The sequence below is a fragment of the Lissotriton vulgaris genome, chromosome 9 (genome assembly GCF_964263255.1).
Source record: "Lissotriton vulgaris chromosome 9, aLisVul1.2, whole genome shotgun sequence".
NCBI lineage: Eukaryota > Metazoa > Chordata > Amphibia > Caudata > Salamandridae > Lissotriton > Lissotriton vulgaris.
In genome coordinates, this window is record NC_141697.1 from 929,226,100 (window position 1) to 929,242,248 (window position 16,149).

At 44.2% G+C, this 16,149-nt stretch overlaps 1 protein-coding gene across 1 annotated transcript in view; it reads left to right on the forward strand.

The window, feature by feature from the left end:
- The window catches only part of BSN (bassoon presynaptic cytomatrix protein), a 767,226-nt gene that overhangs the window by 563,947 nt on the left and 187,130 nt on the right, over positions 1-16,149 (forward strand). The window lies entirely within an intron of this gene.

Consider the following 16,149-nt stretch of genomic DNA (forward strand, 5'->3'; position numbering starts at 1 on the left):
TTGGGATTCGCAAATTGCATTGGTAAATGTCAGGAATCGCCTGATTCATAGGAGTGTCAAGAATCAGAAAATTCTCTAGTATCTCCCACCCTGCCCTCGATGTTTTCTATATTATGAACACCAGAGAACCCTGGGGAAGAAAAAAGAATGGGAAAGAGAAAGAGAAACACTATCTAAAATAACTGATTTCTGCTTAGTCCAATTAGGATCATTTGCCTTAGATGTATTGCTCATTAGCTCCGATTGTAGAACATAAATGACTACATTTATATTTATAAATTATATAGTCTTGAGAATAGCAACCAAGTTCTATTCCCATTCAAGTCATGAGAAATGTCATGAGATTACATCTGCCATGTTGTATGAGAGTATCCAACCTTTCCTGTCTCTGTACGCTGCACACCCTGAGTCGAAATAGCGTCATGTATCAAATATAGTAAGAATAATTGTTTAGTGCTGATTAGATATCTAAAGAGTGCTTCGACTTAAGAAAGTCTAACAGAATAAAACGTAATCACTATGAGCAACTGTTCTTCCTATTCCATCTGAAGCGGTTAGCATCCTTAACCATTAAATATTCACTCTTAACTATAGTGATGTTCATAGAGCTCACTTTTGAATCCCTAACAGAATCCTATCTCCCCCTTCCTCCCCTTGCAAGTCCCACTTCAGGACTTAGTTTATCTGGATGGACAATATGAAATCTCTTTACTAGGCCGGAAAAGTTTATATGGGTTGCAGGCTTCTAAGATCACTTCTCAGGACTATATTCTTTACGGTCGACCAAATATCGTAAAGTTTCCAGAGACATGAGGGAATCTAATATTAATTGTACCACTTAGTCAGGCTCTTAACAAGAGAATACCAGAGGAGCAGGAAGCACCAATCTAGTGTCGCTTAGCAGTGGTTTGTGGAAGGCAACATGAAACACTGTAGATATCTTGATGGTGTGCTCTTCAGTTTCTAGTCAACTAAACATTGTACAAATTCCTTACACATGAGGGAATCTAATATGGCTTGTGCCTTGTATTCGCGGTCAGTACAAGAGAATATTAGAGCAGGAAGGTGCACCAGTCTAGTGTTGTCTAGCACCGGATTCTGTAAGGCAACATGAGCACTGGACTCATCTTCATGGTTAATGGTAAAGACCAGTTTAATTGTTGATCATAGTTATGAGAGAGAACTACTGGCCATTAGGTACTCTTATTCACATTGGCAACACTATCTCAAGAGAGCAATTCATGAACTCACTGGATGGACAGATCACAAGAATCTGTTATGCCTCACATCAATGAAGTTTGCTATTGTATGTCATGGTTGCTGATCAGTAACCTTCTCCTGCTTCCATTACAAGATCACTTATAGACCTGGAAATTCTCATGGTAAGGCGGGCATCTTATCTTATAGACCTGTAGAGAGGATAGGAAGGCATCAGCACTTAACATTCTGAGTATCTCTATATTACAAAACATAGGGCCACATGTACTAACATTTCCGTTTGCAAAGTCCTATTAGCAAATGTTTGCGATTCGCTATTAAGAAATCGCAAATAGCTATGTACAGCAGTGTGTTTTACACAGTTTGTGATTTTTAATGGGTTACAATTAACCTACCTCCTTAATATTCATGAGGTAAATCGCAATTTGTCACCCATTGGAAATCGCTTCAGGGATGATGGCCTTCTGGGGACAGCAGGCAACCTTCTCTGTTTCTACTTTTAAATAAAGCAAAGTTTTCTTTTGCAAATGCAGCCCATTTTCCTTAAAGGAAAATAGGATGTGTTTCAAAAAGAAAAATGAAAAGTTTTCTTTTCTTTTTTTAAGAGTAGTCAGTGGTTCATAGCGTTTTCTCATACATTCACAAAGGGGAAGGGGTCCCTTGGGACCCCTTCTTGTTTGCGAATGAAAAAGCGAATATTTTGCAGCCGTATTTTGGTCGCGAAACATTAATACATAGCACTGCGAGTCGTTATTTGGAAGGGACGCCCTTAACACGCCCCTTCCTAATACTGAATCTCTAACCTATTTTGCGATTTGGTAATAGGTTACCGAAATGCAAAATAGGTTTTGGTACATAGAAAAAGTTTTTTACAGATCACTAACAGCCCAGTTCTGTGAATCGGGCCATTTGCAACCGAGAAAAAGCTACATACATGTGGCCCATAGACGCAAAGGAGAGAGTCAGGTCCACCACATGGGGACAGACCATGAAACAGTGGGAGGAAGTTTTCGGAAATCAGGGTGAATAATGGAAGAATACATTTCCGATATTCCTTGGAACATAATAGGAGACCTGGCTAAAAGATGTATTGGAAACTGTGGACGACCGGTGGTGGAAACTGAGAGCAAGTATTAGCCCATTAACTCACCAGTATTGTCGTTTTCATGTTAGGAAGCACATGTCTGGTGTGCGGCATGGACAGCGGGGCTATTTAAGCCTGAGGCATGTGGCTCAATGCAGCTTAGCCTGCAATGAGTACGTATAAGCACAGTGCATTATTGTCTATTTGTTTGGATACTTCCAGTGATACACTTTCCTTACTGTTACATGTTTTTTTACCATCTAGACCCCATCACTTCATTAGCCTGTCTATTCTTCTGACGATCTGAAGTTAGAGATAAGTGGCACATGTGTGTCTCTCTCTTCCTCAACTTACCCTCATTAACTCCGATTGTTGCGCCTGCGCATCTTGCCATCAGTACAGAGTGGCCATAAGGTTGGGGTTTCCGAACCACAAAGCAGCTCCCAAATCCAAGCTTGACACCCAGCCAGGAATGCTTTCGTCACAATCTTGTTACATATTTATCGGAACCACAGTACATACTTAAACTGATCGTATGCATATGTTTCCTTTCTTCCTCAGATAAGGGTGGACATAAAGTGCCCACCTGTATAGACTTCAACATAGGGAGTTTAGCTGCTACTGAGGTTAGTTCAGAATGTGACCTTTCACATATTCTATAACTTAACTCTTAAGGTTTCTTTTTCCCCTTTCTTTCTACCATCTGATGATTAATTTGTAACACAAAAATAATTTCTCATAATTGGTAATACTATAAGTAAGCTGAGTCACTGAGTTCCTTCGGTTCCTTATTCTTTTTAAAGAGTTGCTCACGACATGTTTTACACATATAAAACAGAGAATAGACATACTTCAATACTGTAATTCCTTACTTCTTAGGTAAATATCATCTCAGGCAGCCAACCTCACCCAGGACCGCCTGGGTTACTAATACTCACATTCTCTCTTCTTCACTATTCCTACCCTTTCAATACCCCTGTATGACTTCCAGGGACCTACAGATTTTACCCCACTTTTGTGGACATCCTCTGGCTTGATAGACTACCTTCTCTGCTCCCGAGCACCAGTCTAAATCATTTTCCCATTCCCGCAGATCTGGGATCCGACTTGCTCACCACTTTTTGGCTATGTTTCTTTTAGTCACCATTGCTGCCACTTTCAGCCATCCTCCGTTCTTTTTTTCTGTAGCTCATTCAGTCTTCAGTACCAAATGCTGAAATTGATTCAAATAAATTAGGAGCTCTTTATTACCTTGCTTTAAAATTTATAAGAGTAAGCTAATGCAGTTGCAAATGACCTCCTATCCAATATACAACAGATTTTGTTTCTAAATATTTCAACATCATAAAGAAAAGTACTATTCTGAGCTATTAAGACATTGATAATAACTTTTCTTACGCCAAATGTAATAACACAAAGGCTACTATAGTTACTTACTTGTGTAGGGAAGACTGAAGGTACACACAGGAAATACAGAGTTTACTGCTTATTAAACGGTCCCATCTGATTAGGGATCATCAGAAAAACTCTCTGGAGACACCAGCAGAATGTGGGTGATGGAACTTGAAACCCGCCTATAGCCTGTGTTGATTTATGTGGACATATCAAAGGGACTAGGTTTTGTCTCAGTCTTCGTTATTTTAATCACAGGTGTAACTTCCTCTAATTGTTGCAGCAAACAATGATTTTTGGTTTTAGCCTCAGCCATATTTTGCTGTATCGCAGCTTTGGTGCGTCCTATCTCAGCTAGGGAAGATGCCTTTGGATCCATGACATTCAAGAGGACAGAAAACAAAGGCCTTCCACTCGTTCATGCCTCATCCCGTCTGCAGAAATGTAAGGAGTAAGGATCATGTCCAGCTCACCCACTGCACCTGCTGTTTTCTATTTTATGAGCACCTGAGAGCCCTTGGTGGGAAAAGGGAATGGGAAAGAGAAACACCAGCTGAGATAACAGCCTTCTGTTTGGACTAGTTGATGATTTTGCCTGTGGTTTAGTGATCACTGCCTCTGAACTTATAAAATAGATGTCGATATTTTGAATTATAATGTAGAATCTTTCTAAATATTTAAGGATCACATTTATACCTTTTCATTAAATGGCTTTCGGGCTGATTTAGAGTTAAGCCAGAGTTGTACTCCATCAGAAAGATGATAGAATACCCTCTTTGTCAAACTGAAAGTCTATCCCCCTGATTTACAGAAGGACAGTCCTTAAAGCCATGGAGACCACTCTAATTTAGAGTGGATGGTCAAATGTCTATTTCTCACTATCCGTCACAGCCGGGTAAAACCTGGTGCTAAGGAGCAACGAAAATTGCAAAATGATCACCATACCATGGGAGGTAACTCGCATTGGTGGGAGAGTTATTCATTTTTGTATTTCAAAAGACAAATTTTGCTTTGGAATTTAGTTTTTGAAAATACGAAAACATTTTAAAACTTTGACAGATGCTACCATCGTGTTGATTGAGCTATCCATCAAAATGTCAATACATTGACAGGAACCAAATTACATGTTAATATATGTCCGTTGGGCGAAATTTGAAAATTTGGAGTACACTTACTCTTTCGAGACAATAGAATATTTAATGCATTGATCAGGTAAATAATGTACTGCGATTTCCAAATCTGGCCCTTTGTCGTCAACTAGTATTGAACTGAATAATAATATGTGAGATCAATAATATTGCTAAATGTGTGCACACATAAATCAAATACTCATACATAAAAGGATATACTGAATCTAAGGAGTTAAAAGTTCATAGGAAACAATTTCTTCACAAGGGTCTATATCCAGTCCAGGTAAATTCATAATGAAAAACAAACAAACAAACATGTAAGTACCAATGCTTGTGTTCCAAGTTTATGAATACCAACTTTAATTTACTCCTTCAGCGAACCAACATTCCTTGGTATGTGAACAGCCAAGGGTTCCAAACAAGTTCAAAACAGACTTGGGTACAACAAGTTAAAAAAATCTTGAAGGTGAAGGAGAACCAAAACAAACAGGAAGGATTCATTCACCATACTGGCATCCATGTACCCTCGAAATTGACTACCAAGGTCAAATTTCGGGAAATGTCAGATTAATTCTACCATGTTAGATAAGGATAACTCAACCTTTGCATCTTGAGTGGGCATAAAGTCATATATTGGCTGCATCAAGAATAAGGCATGAGTAATTGATGAACAGATATATAAATAATCAATCAATCATATCAATCATAGGCATTTATAGAGCGCTCTACTTACCCGGAGGGTCTCAAGGCGCTAGGGGGGGGGGGGGGGGGGGAGTGCTGCTGCTACCCGAACAGCCAGGTCTTGAGCTTCTTCCTGAAGGCGAGGTGGTCTTGGGTCAGGCGCAGGTCGGGAGGGAGGGAGTTCCAGGTCTTGGCGGCCAGGTAGGAGAAGGACCTTCCTCCTGTTGTCGTTTTTCGGATGCGGGGGACGGCGGCGAGGGCGTGACTGGCTGATCGGAGGTGTCGTTTGGGAGCGTAGAAGTTGATGCGGTTGTTGAGGTAGCTCGGGCCTTGGTCGTGAAGAGCTTTGTGTGCGTGGGCAAGGAGACGGAAGGTGATTCTCTTGTTGACCGGGAGCCAGTGCAGGTCTCTTAGGTGTCCGGAGATGTGGCTGTGTCGTGGGATGTCGAGGATGAGTCTGGCTGAGGCGTTCTGGATCCGTTGGAGTCTCTTCTGGAGCTTGGCGGTGGTTCCGGCGTAGAGGGCGTTGCCGTAGTCCAGTCGGCTGGTGACGAGTGCCTGGGTGACAGTCTTCCTGATCTCGGTGGGGATCCACCGGAAGATCTTCCGTAGCATGCGCAGGGTGTTGAAGCATGACGAGGAGACGGCGTTGACTTGCTTGGTCATGGAGAGGAAGGAGTCCAGGATGAAGCCCAGGTTGCGTGCGTGGTCTGTCGGTTTGGGTGCGGTGCCCAGGGCGGGGGGCCACCAGGAGTCGTCCCAGGCGGAGGGCGAGGATCCCAGGATGAGGACTTCCGTCTTGTCCGAGTTCAGCTTCAGGCGGCTGGTCGACATCCACTCGGCTACCTCTTCATTCCTTCGTGAAGGTTGGCTCTGGCGGCGGCGGGGTTGTTGGTCAGGGAGAGGATCAGCTGGGTATCGGCGTAGGAGATGATGTTGAGGTTGTGTTGGCATGCGATGGCCGCGAGGGGGCTCATGTAGACGTTGAAGAGGGTTGGGCTCAGCGAGGATCCTTGAGGGACGCCGCAGATGACTTCGGTGGCCTCTGACTTGTACGGTGGTAGGCGGACTCTCTGTGTTCTTCCTTCGAGGAAGGAGATGATCCATTCCAGCGCCTTCTCCTGGATTCCGACGTTGCTGAGGCGCTGCACTAGGGTGCGGTGGCAGACGGTGTCGAAGGCCGCGGAGAGGTCTAGTAGGATGAGGGCCGCTGTTTCTCCGTTGTCCATCAGGGTTCGGATGTCATCGGTGGCAGCGATGAGGGCGGTCTCGGTGCTGTGGTTGGCTCGGAAGCCAGACTGTGAGGGATCGAGGGATCCGTTCGTCTCGAGGAAGGCGGCCAGCTGCTTGTTGACGGTCTTCTCGATGACTTTGGCTGGGAACGGGAGCAGCGAGATGGGGCGGTAATTCTTGAGTTCGGTGGGGTCCGCTGTTGGTTTCTTGAGTAGAGCGCTGAGTTCGGCATGCTTCCAGCTCTCAGGGAAGGTGGCGGTGGTGAAGGAGGTGTTGATGATGTCCCGCAGGTGGGGTGCGATGACGGCGTCGGCCTTGTTGAAGACGTGGTGAGGGCAGGGGTCGGTCGGAGATCCGGAATGGATGGAGTTCATCATGTGGACGGTTTCTTCGGTGCAGATCGGAGTCCAGGCGCGGAGGGTGGTGGTGGGGGGCGGTGGTTTGGTCGAGTTGGACGTGGCGTTCGTCGGTTGGGTGTTGAAGCTGTTGTGTATGTCCGCGATCTTGTTGTGGAAGTAGGAGGCGAGGCAGTTGCAGAGTTCTTGCGATGGGGTAATGTCGTTGTTTCCGGCGTTGGGGTTGGAGAGCTCTTTCACGATGTTGAAGAGTTCCTTGCTGTTGTGTGCGTTGTTATCCAACCGGTCCTTGAATGCAGTTTTCTTGGTGTCGCGGATCAGTTGGTGATGCTTCCGGGTGGCAAGCTTGAGGGTGGTCATGTTGTCCGGTGTTGGCTCCCTTCTCCAGGCTTTCTTGAGGGCTCGGCAGTTCTTCTTGGAGCTCTTGAGTTCGTCTGTGAACCACGGGGCCTTCTTGCTGCCGGGTCTGCTGGGCGGGGTCCTCAGTGGGGCGAGTTCGTCCGCGCAGTTGCTGATCCACTTCGTGAGGTTGTCGGCGGCCTGGCTGGGGTTCGCTGAGCTGGCGGGAGGGTGTTGGCTCAGGGAAGCGGCGAGCTGGTCGGCTGTGATCTTGCTCCAGCTTCTGCGGGCGACCTGTTGCTGGTGTTGGTGGGTCGTCGTTCTTCTGAAGGTGAAGTGGACGCAGCTGTGGTCCGTCCAGGATAGTCCTGTGGCGTGGCTGAAGGCGATGTCTTTGCTGGATGAGAAGACGGCGTCGAGTGTGTGTCCGGCGAGGTGGGTGGGGGTGGTCACCAGTTGCTTGAGTCCGAGGTTGTCGAGCAGGATGGTGGTGTTGCGGTCGTTGTTGTTCTCCAGGTGGAAGTTGAGGTCCCCCAGGAGGATGTAGTCAGCGGAGGGGAGGGCATGCGGGCTGACGAAGTAGTTAGTTATCTGAATGCAGCATAATAAAATATATTTATTGAGAGCAACTGATCTTCCTACTCATTCTGTTGCAATTAGCACCCATACCATACCGCTTTTACCTCATTTGACGATTATTTATATTATTTTTAAGTAGCTGTTATTTTTTTCAAATGCAGTAATATTTTGCCATTAATTGAAGTATGTTTTTAATGTATAGTTTCATTATAGTAAATTACCCCATGACTACTTTTTTGACATGTTGACCAATGACCTGAGGTTCATTATTCCTAAATTAAAATGCAGTGTTAAGACTCTAACTTCCCAATTCCATGACTGAGGCAGTTATTAAAACGTTCATTTATTCATGATCTTATAGTTATTATAAGAATAGAAGGAACCACCTTCTAATTTTCCACAGGTAACTGTGCACTTATTTAATTAAAAGGGTACGAAAATAGAACTGGACTCACAGAAGCTGAAACAAAAGCATTCCCTGTCAACTAGGATTCTGGGAATTTACCTTATACTTAGCAAAATAAAACGTAAAACAAATGTGTATAGATTGTATGTGCATAAAAACATTACATACTTCTATGAACACCTTTTTGGCATTCCCTGTCATTAATATGGTAGCGCATTATCGTTTTCTACTGTGTTTTGATTTTGGATTGTTGGATTTAATATGTAGCCCTGTCCGAATTTAGACGTGGTCAGTACCAGCCGCGGCCGCTGTAGGTAAGAGCGGTGGGGCCAGGTGGGGGTGGGGGGGCATTTCGAGAGAAGACCACAAGGGAAAATTAAATAAATGAAGTCAGTACAGGAAGAAAAGATGCTTTGTTTTTCCTTCAGCCCTAGGCTGGTTGAAACAGGAATGATCTCCACTTGATCGCCTCTCTGTATTTGCATTCAAATACACTCTCCTGAACATTCAAATGTACTCTGTGCACCTTGCGGAAAACATTTCCCTTATACAGGCAGAGGGCCGGATTACGAGTTTAGCAGATGGAGGCCATTCACCAAAAAGGAGCAGATGTCCCATCCACCTTACTTAGAGCACATAGACATCAATGCACTGTAAACAGGCCACATCTGCATAACTACAAATCTGATTTGAATGTGTTTCTTTTTAACAAAGCCAATGGTGTTTATCTTAAAATTCTACACTTGTAAGTACATAATTATTTTCTTTACTTCTTACTACTGACACACAAATGGTATTATATATATATTTTTCAATAATCATTTACCTGTATGAAAAAAAAAATGTTTGCAAGCTAACTGTCCAGAAATAACTGTCAGAAAGTACTAACCTTGTACTTTGGGTCCACTGGGAGCAATGCATTCTTTTATCCTCGCTGCATCCACCATCAGTCCACACAGTAAGATTGATAGTGAAAACAGGAAAGGGAGAATGGGATAAGAGGTAAAACAGAGACACCGGGCCTCACTGACTCATCACTCTGCAGGTCAAGGTGATAGAGCGCGCAGGTAATAACCACAGACACCTGAAGGGTTTTCAAGACTTTATATAGTAAAGGTCAAATTCCATATGCCATGAGAATAAAGTTTATACAGATTAGAATATCAATGACTAGAATCAGGACTATAATGTAACTATGAATGAGAGTGAGCACCATTGAATGCGAGCAAACTACAGGAAAAGGGTAACAGGGAACATGCTATTCAGTTTACAGGCTTATACTAAGGCAGGTAAAGTGAGACCTTATTCTATCTACTAATTAAAGCATAGATTCTAAAGGGGGGGTAAGAATTAATCACACTGACTAAGTATATAGTTCATTAATGTCCTACAGGTAAGGGGAAAAATGGAACATAACTAATAAAACAGTTTGCATGTAAAATCCTTTTGGAAAAGACAGGGAAAATAACATAGGCAATGATGCTTTATTCAAAAAGAGAAAAGGAAAAAGCGTAAAGATAGACGGACACCCACAGATATATATTTACCTAGGACGGGAATGAGGACTAACCCTGGCCACGGGTCAGTTGGGAAAAAGGCGAGGACAAGGACCCTCAAGCACTTAGGATGCCAGTAGGCGAGCAGGTACAGCTCATGGACCGTCAAGACAGGATACCCCTCAGGATTTGGATCAGGACTGGGCTCATCAAAGGGTATGACCAACACCTGCAGCTTCGGATGCAACGCCTGCGCTACTCCCTCTCTGCATGGAATCTGCCAATAACCCCGATTGGGTTTTCGAATCTCCCTGCAAAGTGCTTCGCCAGCACTTAGACTATTCCACCCCAGTGAGTTTGTGGAAATTACGGACAGAGTGCTCCGCAGCTCTCTGTATCAATCACCTATAGAGTTCGTAGGGTCGGTGACAGGTCAGCTACTCGGACAAGTCGGACAATTTCTCTAGCTAAACCTAGACTAGTTATACTGTTTTCGGGTCAGTGGACCACCCACAAATGTTGCAAGTGACAGGATCCCCAACTTTGGATTGGACAAGTGAGGTGGTTAGGTCATTGTCACCACTAAGCATGGGCGAATTTTGCGAATCTCGCGTTCGCGAATTTTGCGGATTTGCGAACTCGCAATCCGCAAAATCCGCGAATTTGCGGATTTTTTTTTTGTGTTCGCGCGGGTTTCTGCCAGTTCGCGAGGGTTTTTGTACAATTTCGCAAACGCGAACTTACCTGTCCGGTCGCAAGTTTTGCGAACTTGTTGTTTCTACGTGTCCAGCCTGTTTGGGACACTCTTCTTCATCACTGCCACCCTCTGTCACCACCGCCACTCTCTGGTTCACCCATGCCACCCTCTGGCTCACCCATGCCACCCTCTGTTTCATCACAGCACCCTCTGGTTGTCCAGTGTACATTATTGTGGCAAAGCAAAGCACACCTTCCCTGCCTCAAGTGACCTGAATTAATTTGGGGCTGATTAATGTGTCACAGAATACTTTTTTAGCTGGCACCTGCTTCCTTAGTGCTTCCTGATTAGTGATCTTTTACACTTGCTAAGTGCTTTCATTGTTGCAAAATTAGTTACAACACCTGCCCTGCCCCAACTGACAATAATGAATTAGGGGCTGATTAATGTGTCACTGGATTTGAACTTCCAGCCTGGCTCCTGCTTGTCTCCCTTAGCTGTAATTCAGGACCTTTGTGGCATATGTGTAACTATTCTGAGGGTCAGAGCAGGGTCACATAATAGTTGCAAGTAGGCAACTGAACTCTGGAGGGGCCCCTCAGGAAGCACTACAGGAAATGGCTACTAATGTTGAGCTTGAACTTTTGAACCTGGTAAGTAGTTTCAGTTTTGCTAAGATCGTATTTCTGCAATTTAGCGCTTATTCGCGGGGCGCGAAGTTGAACTGGGAAGCCGCGAACTCACGCGAACAGTGCGAGCAAGCCATAAAATCCGCTGCTCGCGGATTTGCGGATTTTGCGGGAAATTCGCGAATCTCACGGATTGCGAATTTACCGAAAATCCGCAAAATCCGCGAGCGGAACGGATTTTCCGCCCATACTTAGTCACCACCTAGAATTCGGTGTTCTCATAATTAATATGTAATATTTCGAACCCACCCCTTACATTCCAGTTCCCATGGCATTTGGAAGGTATAGTACAATAGGACACACATAAAATATAAACATTGTTTCAGGTTCAGGTACAGCTGAAATCTTCTCCTGGAGCAAGGGTCACTTTCCCAGGCGCATCTCAGCTTCGGAAGCCAGCTGGCTTAGTTCCACTCCTGCGCAATTCGTTTTCTCCCTCATCACGTGATTAGGGTGACATGGGTTTCAAAGATTGAGTGGCTCCCCTTCCCCAGGCCCACAAATACGCGGTACATGAAAAGTAAGCGAAAACAAATTAGAAACACAGAAAAAATGATTACACTGTATACCGTGATTGGCTATACTACATCCCTTACTTCATAATATCTATAGCATTAGGATTTAGGCAGTAATAGACAGCTGTGCCAAAGCAGCGATAGCAAGCAAGATGCATGTTAAAAACAAAGCGGCCATGTTTGCAAATAATGCGCATGTGCGAAAAATCCCTCCAGAACTACGAGTGCGTCACATCACATGGGTATGACCAACGCATGCGCAGACTGAAATCCCGCATAGCAGCGACCAGTCAGTGTGGAAGCTTTGTTAGGATTAGAAAACGCATAAGCAAGCGTCTCAGGGACACCCGCGTGTAGTGTGAAAGTGTGATATTAATACACGAAACGAGTTGATTACTATTTTAAAGGTTAGGCGAGGGGTTTGAATCCAAGCAAGTCGCATAACGTGCGAATCCTTGCTCCATCAAAGGCAGTGCTCAATTTTTAAAAAAACAAAAAAAAAGTGCCTGGGGCCCTCTTAAAAAGGCCTCCGCAGTTTGCACCTCACATTGCCACTGTACTTACACAACTGCTATCACACTTCTACAAGTGTGACAATTCGGACTGTTCGAGGCCCCTAAAGCTTCAAGAATGGCTTGGATGGCTGGTATTAGTTGTTTTTAATGTATATTGAATTAACGTGGAACTGTTTTTCTCCTCATCTTTAAATAACACAAACAGCGCCACCAGGTGGCAGTTGCCATAAGTGCAGGTTCAGGCAATTAAGTGCCAGTCCAGCAATTAAGTGCAGGTGCCGAGCAGTGGAAACCACCGGCTCAAATTAAGGATTGGGTTAAGGTGAATATCGAAAGCCAAATAATTTAGCTTTAATAGTCTGTCATTACAGTGTAGCGTAGAGCACCAACAGTAGTTATCGGCATATTTCTATATAACGCACTCACAAGATTTAGTACCTCATCAGTGTTGAAGGATCTGCCATCTCTATTGATAATGCAGCTAGCATCTACTTCGTGAATTTTCCTACTATGGAGATGATAGGATTTGTTTCTAACAGGCAGGACTGTGCAGCTCTAAAGCAATTAACATTGCTCAGTATTACGGGATGCATTCATCAACCTACATACATATATATATGTCACTTAATGGACAATTCATGTACCATGCACTTAATCATTTGTAAGAATATTCAGAAGTTCTTTTTACAGCTATGTTTCCCTTTACTCCACGGGAAGTAACCCAGAGTTTTTGCAAAATATTTGCTATTACATCTATGCCTGGTAAATCTAATGTTAAAAACTGTTAAAACTTGTTCTTCCAACACGACTTGATTTCAGAAATACTTACCTGATTCTAAGTTGTCATCTACTAATAATTCATGAGTTCGGAGTTCCCCAGATGAAAACAGGCATCCGAACTTAAGGAACTGGTAGTAAAATTGGAGCACAATTTCCTACCAAGAACGCCATCTCTAAGATGGCTGCTGCCATCTCCGAGCAGTGTGTGAGTTCAAGGATTTCTGGGAATTGTGGTTTCGTTGTTAGGTGAGGCACATTGTGTGTTCTCAAAAGCGGTCGAAGTGCATTAAGGAAAAGTATGGGAACTGTGATGCTGCGCACAGTGGCGGGTAAATGAGAGTGGGGATGGGGTCATAGGCGTGACTAAGAAAAAGAAAATATTCTGTAGCTTTTTTCGATCTTTCACCTTCAGGTATCTACATATAAAATAGTGCACAGTTTACCTAAAAAATAAATGCAAGCTAAGTTAATCAGTGGGGAACGAATCCTGGTTGGTGCAGTGGAGAATAGTGACTTGTGTATGTTTAGGAGTAAGAGGTCACAGTCTGAGACAGAAAGCACTGTGAATATGTAAGTCATTATTTGAAACTTGCATTACACACAGTATAGATAGGCTGTACAAAAAAGTGCTTCTAAAATATAGATTTTAGTAATTTTTAGATCATAAAATGTTGTGCAATTTTTTTATAACTGTCTTTTAAAAGCACACAGCTCAGCTGATACCTCTCTTGCGATACCTCTCAAAAACATTAAATCTGTGTATTACAGGAAGCTTTAAGTGATTCCATCAATTAAAGCCAATACCGGCTTCCAGGCACATTTCTCATTTGCAGATTGACTAGTTGCGTACTTTTATATTTCTTTCAGCAAGCAGGCACCCTTGCAAGAAGGCTTGTTTCTTGTTTAAATGTCTGCCTGCCTTTGTTTTAACAGCACAGGAAACTCCCTGCATGAAACTTCAGCTGAAGCATTTAAACTATCGGAATTACCGTCCCGGGAAAAGTATTTCAGAAAAAGTAGGGAAACTGTTTTGCTTAAATTAAAAAAGTATGGGTACGTCGTGCCCCTCAGATCCCTCCCACAACGACCATTGGTTCTCGACCAAAGCAAAGCCTTTCTCCTGAAGGGGCCGACATTCAGCAACCAACACCAGCCTACCCATCCTTGAATTAAACTCCACGTACATGGGTTTGGACGAATATGCCAGTGCCCACCGTGTCTTTACCAGTAAGAAGTGCATACCATGCAATACTTTTAGATCTCAGTGCTGCCTTCGATACGGTGTCACACGAAGTGTTGCTATTCCGGCTAGAGGAGGCAGGAGTATCGGGACAGGCCCTGAACTGGCTTAAGGCATTTCTGTCAGACTGGTCATTCCGGGTTACCACTCCCCCGTTCCTGTCTAAAGAGCGCCCTATCAGTCAAGGAGTGCCGCAGGGGTCTGCACTCAGTCCGACCTTATTCAACATTTATGTCCAACCACTGGCTGAGGTGGCCAAGAGATGGGGGTTGTCGTTAGTATCGTATGCTGACGACACCCAGCTAGTGGTGACATTAAGTGAGGAGAATGGACTGAGTGCACAGAGCTTGAAACAGGGCCTCACTGACATTACAAGCTGGATGACATCAAACTACTTACAGCTTAACGCTGGCAAGACTGAGGTCTTACTGGTGGGCAAAGAGACGGCGGCCTGGGGTGACAAATGGTGGCCCGAGGCACTTGGCAAATTGCCTGAGCCTAAAAACCAGGTGAAAAACCTTGGAGTCTGGATGGACTCTGCCGTTAACTTTACCCACCAGACTAAAAAGGTTGCGGCAACGTGCTTTGGGATTCTTCGGAACCTCAAGCCGAACCTAAAGTTTTTCGACCCCCAGACGCGCCAGCTTGTGGTGCAGTCAGCCATTCTCTCACGGCTGGACTACGCAAACTCCCTACTTTTAGGGGTGAACCAGGCTGAAAAATCAAGACTGCAACGAGTCCAGAATGCAGCGGCAAGAGCCTTGACAGGTCTCCCTCGATTTAAATCAGTGACAAGCACGCTCACTAAACTCCACTGGCTCCCGGTAGAGAAGAGGATTCATTTCAAGACCTTATGTCTCGCATTCAAGGTCTTGGAAACTGCCTCTACACCTATGCTGAGCCCACTTTTAACAACATACACACCCCGACGTGTCCTCCGATTGGAAGGCCAAAACTTGGCAGTTGTCCCCGTTTCAAGTTGGCCCGGATAGGCGGCCGCTCCTTCCGGTACCTCGCAGCTAATCTCTGGAATGCTTTACCTTCCCAAATTCGTGGTCTCAATGACCTGCTGTCGTTTAGGAAGGCCATAAAAACCCACCTCTTCTGCTAAACCATCTATGTGTGTGAATTCTAGGTTTCCATCTGCTTCGGCTCACTTTCCTTTCTTTCTGTAAAGCGCCGGAACGCCCCTTTGCTGGGGCAGCTGTGCGCTATAAAAGACCATATAACAAAACATAACATATAAAAAAATACATAATGGGTAGCTTCATCAATATGGTCCTCGATTGCCATCTCAAGTCCAGAGACATTTACAAACCACTCGGCCCTCTGCCTTGTCATTTATGTCAACAGAGCCCCTTGTTAGAAATGTAGGACTGCATTACACCTTTACCTATTAGTTTTGCTGCACAAAGACATTACTGTGTAAAAATGTACAGAATAACATACAATATCATTTTTAAAAAACAGTCTCCTGCACTTGTTGTCCTGTACTCCTCTGAACAACCAGGAAGATACTCCTATCACAAATAGCAGCAGAATTTAAAACAATTGTAATTAGAGAAAGTATAATATGAACATTAGTTCATTAATAATTTCCTGTAGCAGCCCTGCCAAGTACCACACATTTGGCGTTAGACTAGCGCATTTCAGTGTGGTGGTCCGCATCACTGCACTGAAATGCATTGTCAGCATTTATAGCACCTCAACAGTCTGCCAGAGCGCTGCTATTTAGCACCTCCACTGACTGTGAAAGTCTAAGCTTGCAGCAGGCTTGCTGTCTGGGTGAGCCTGCGGTA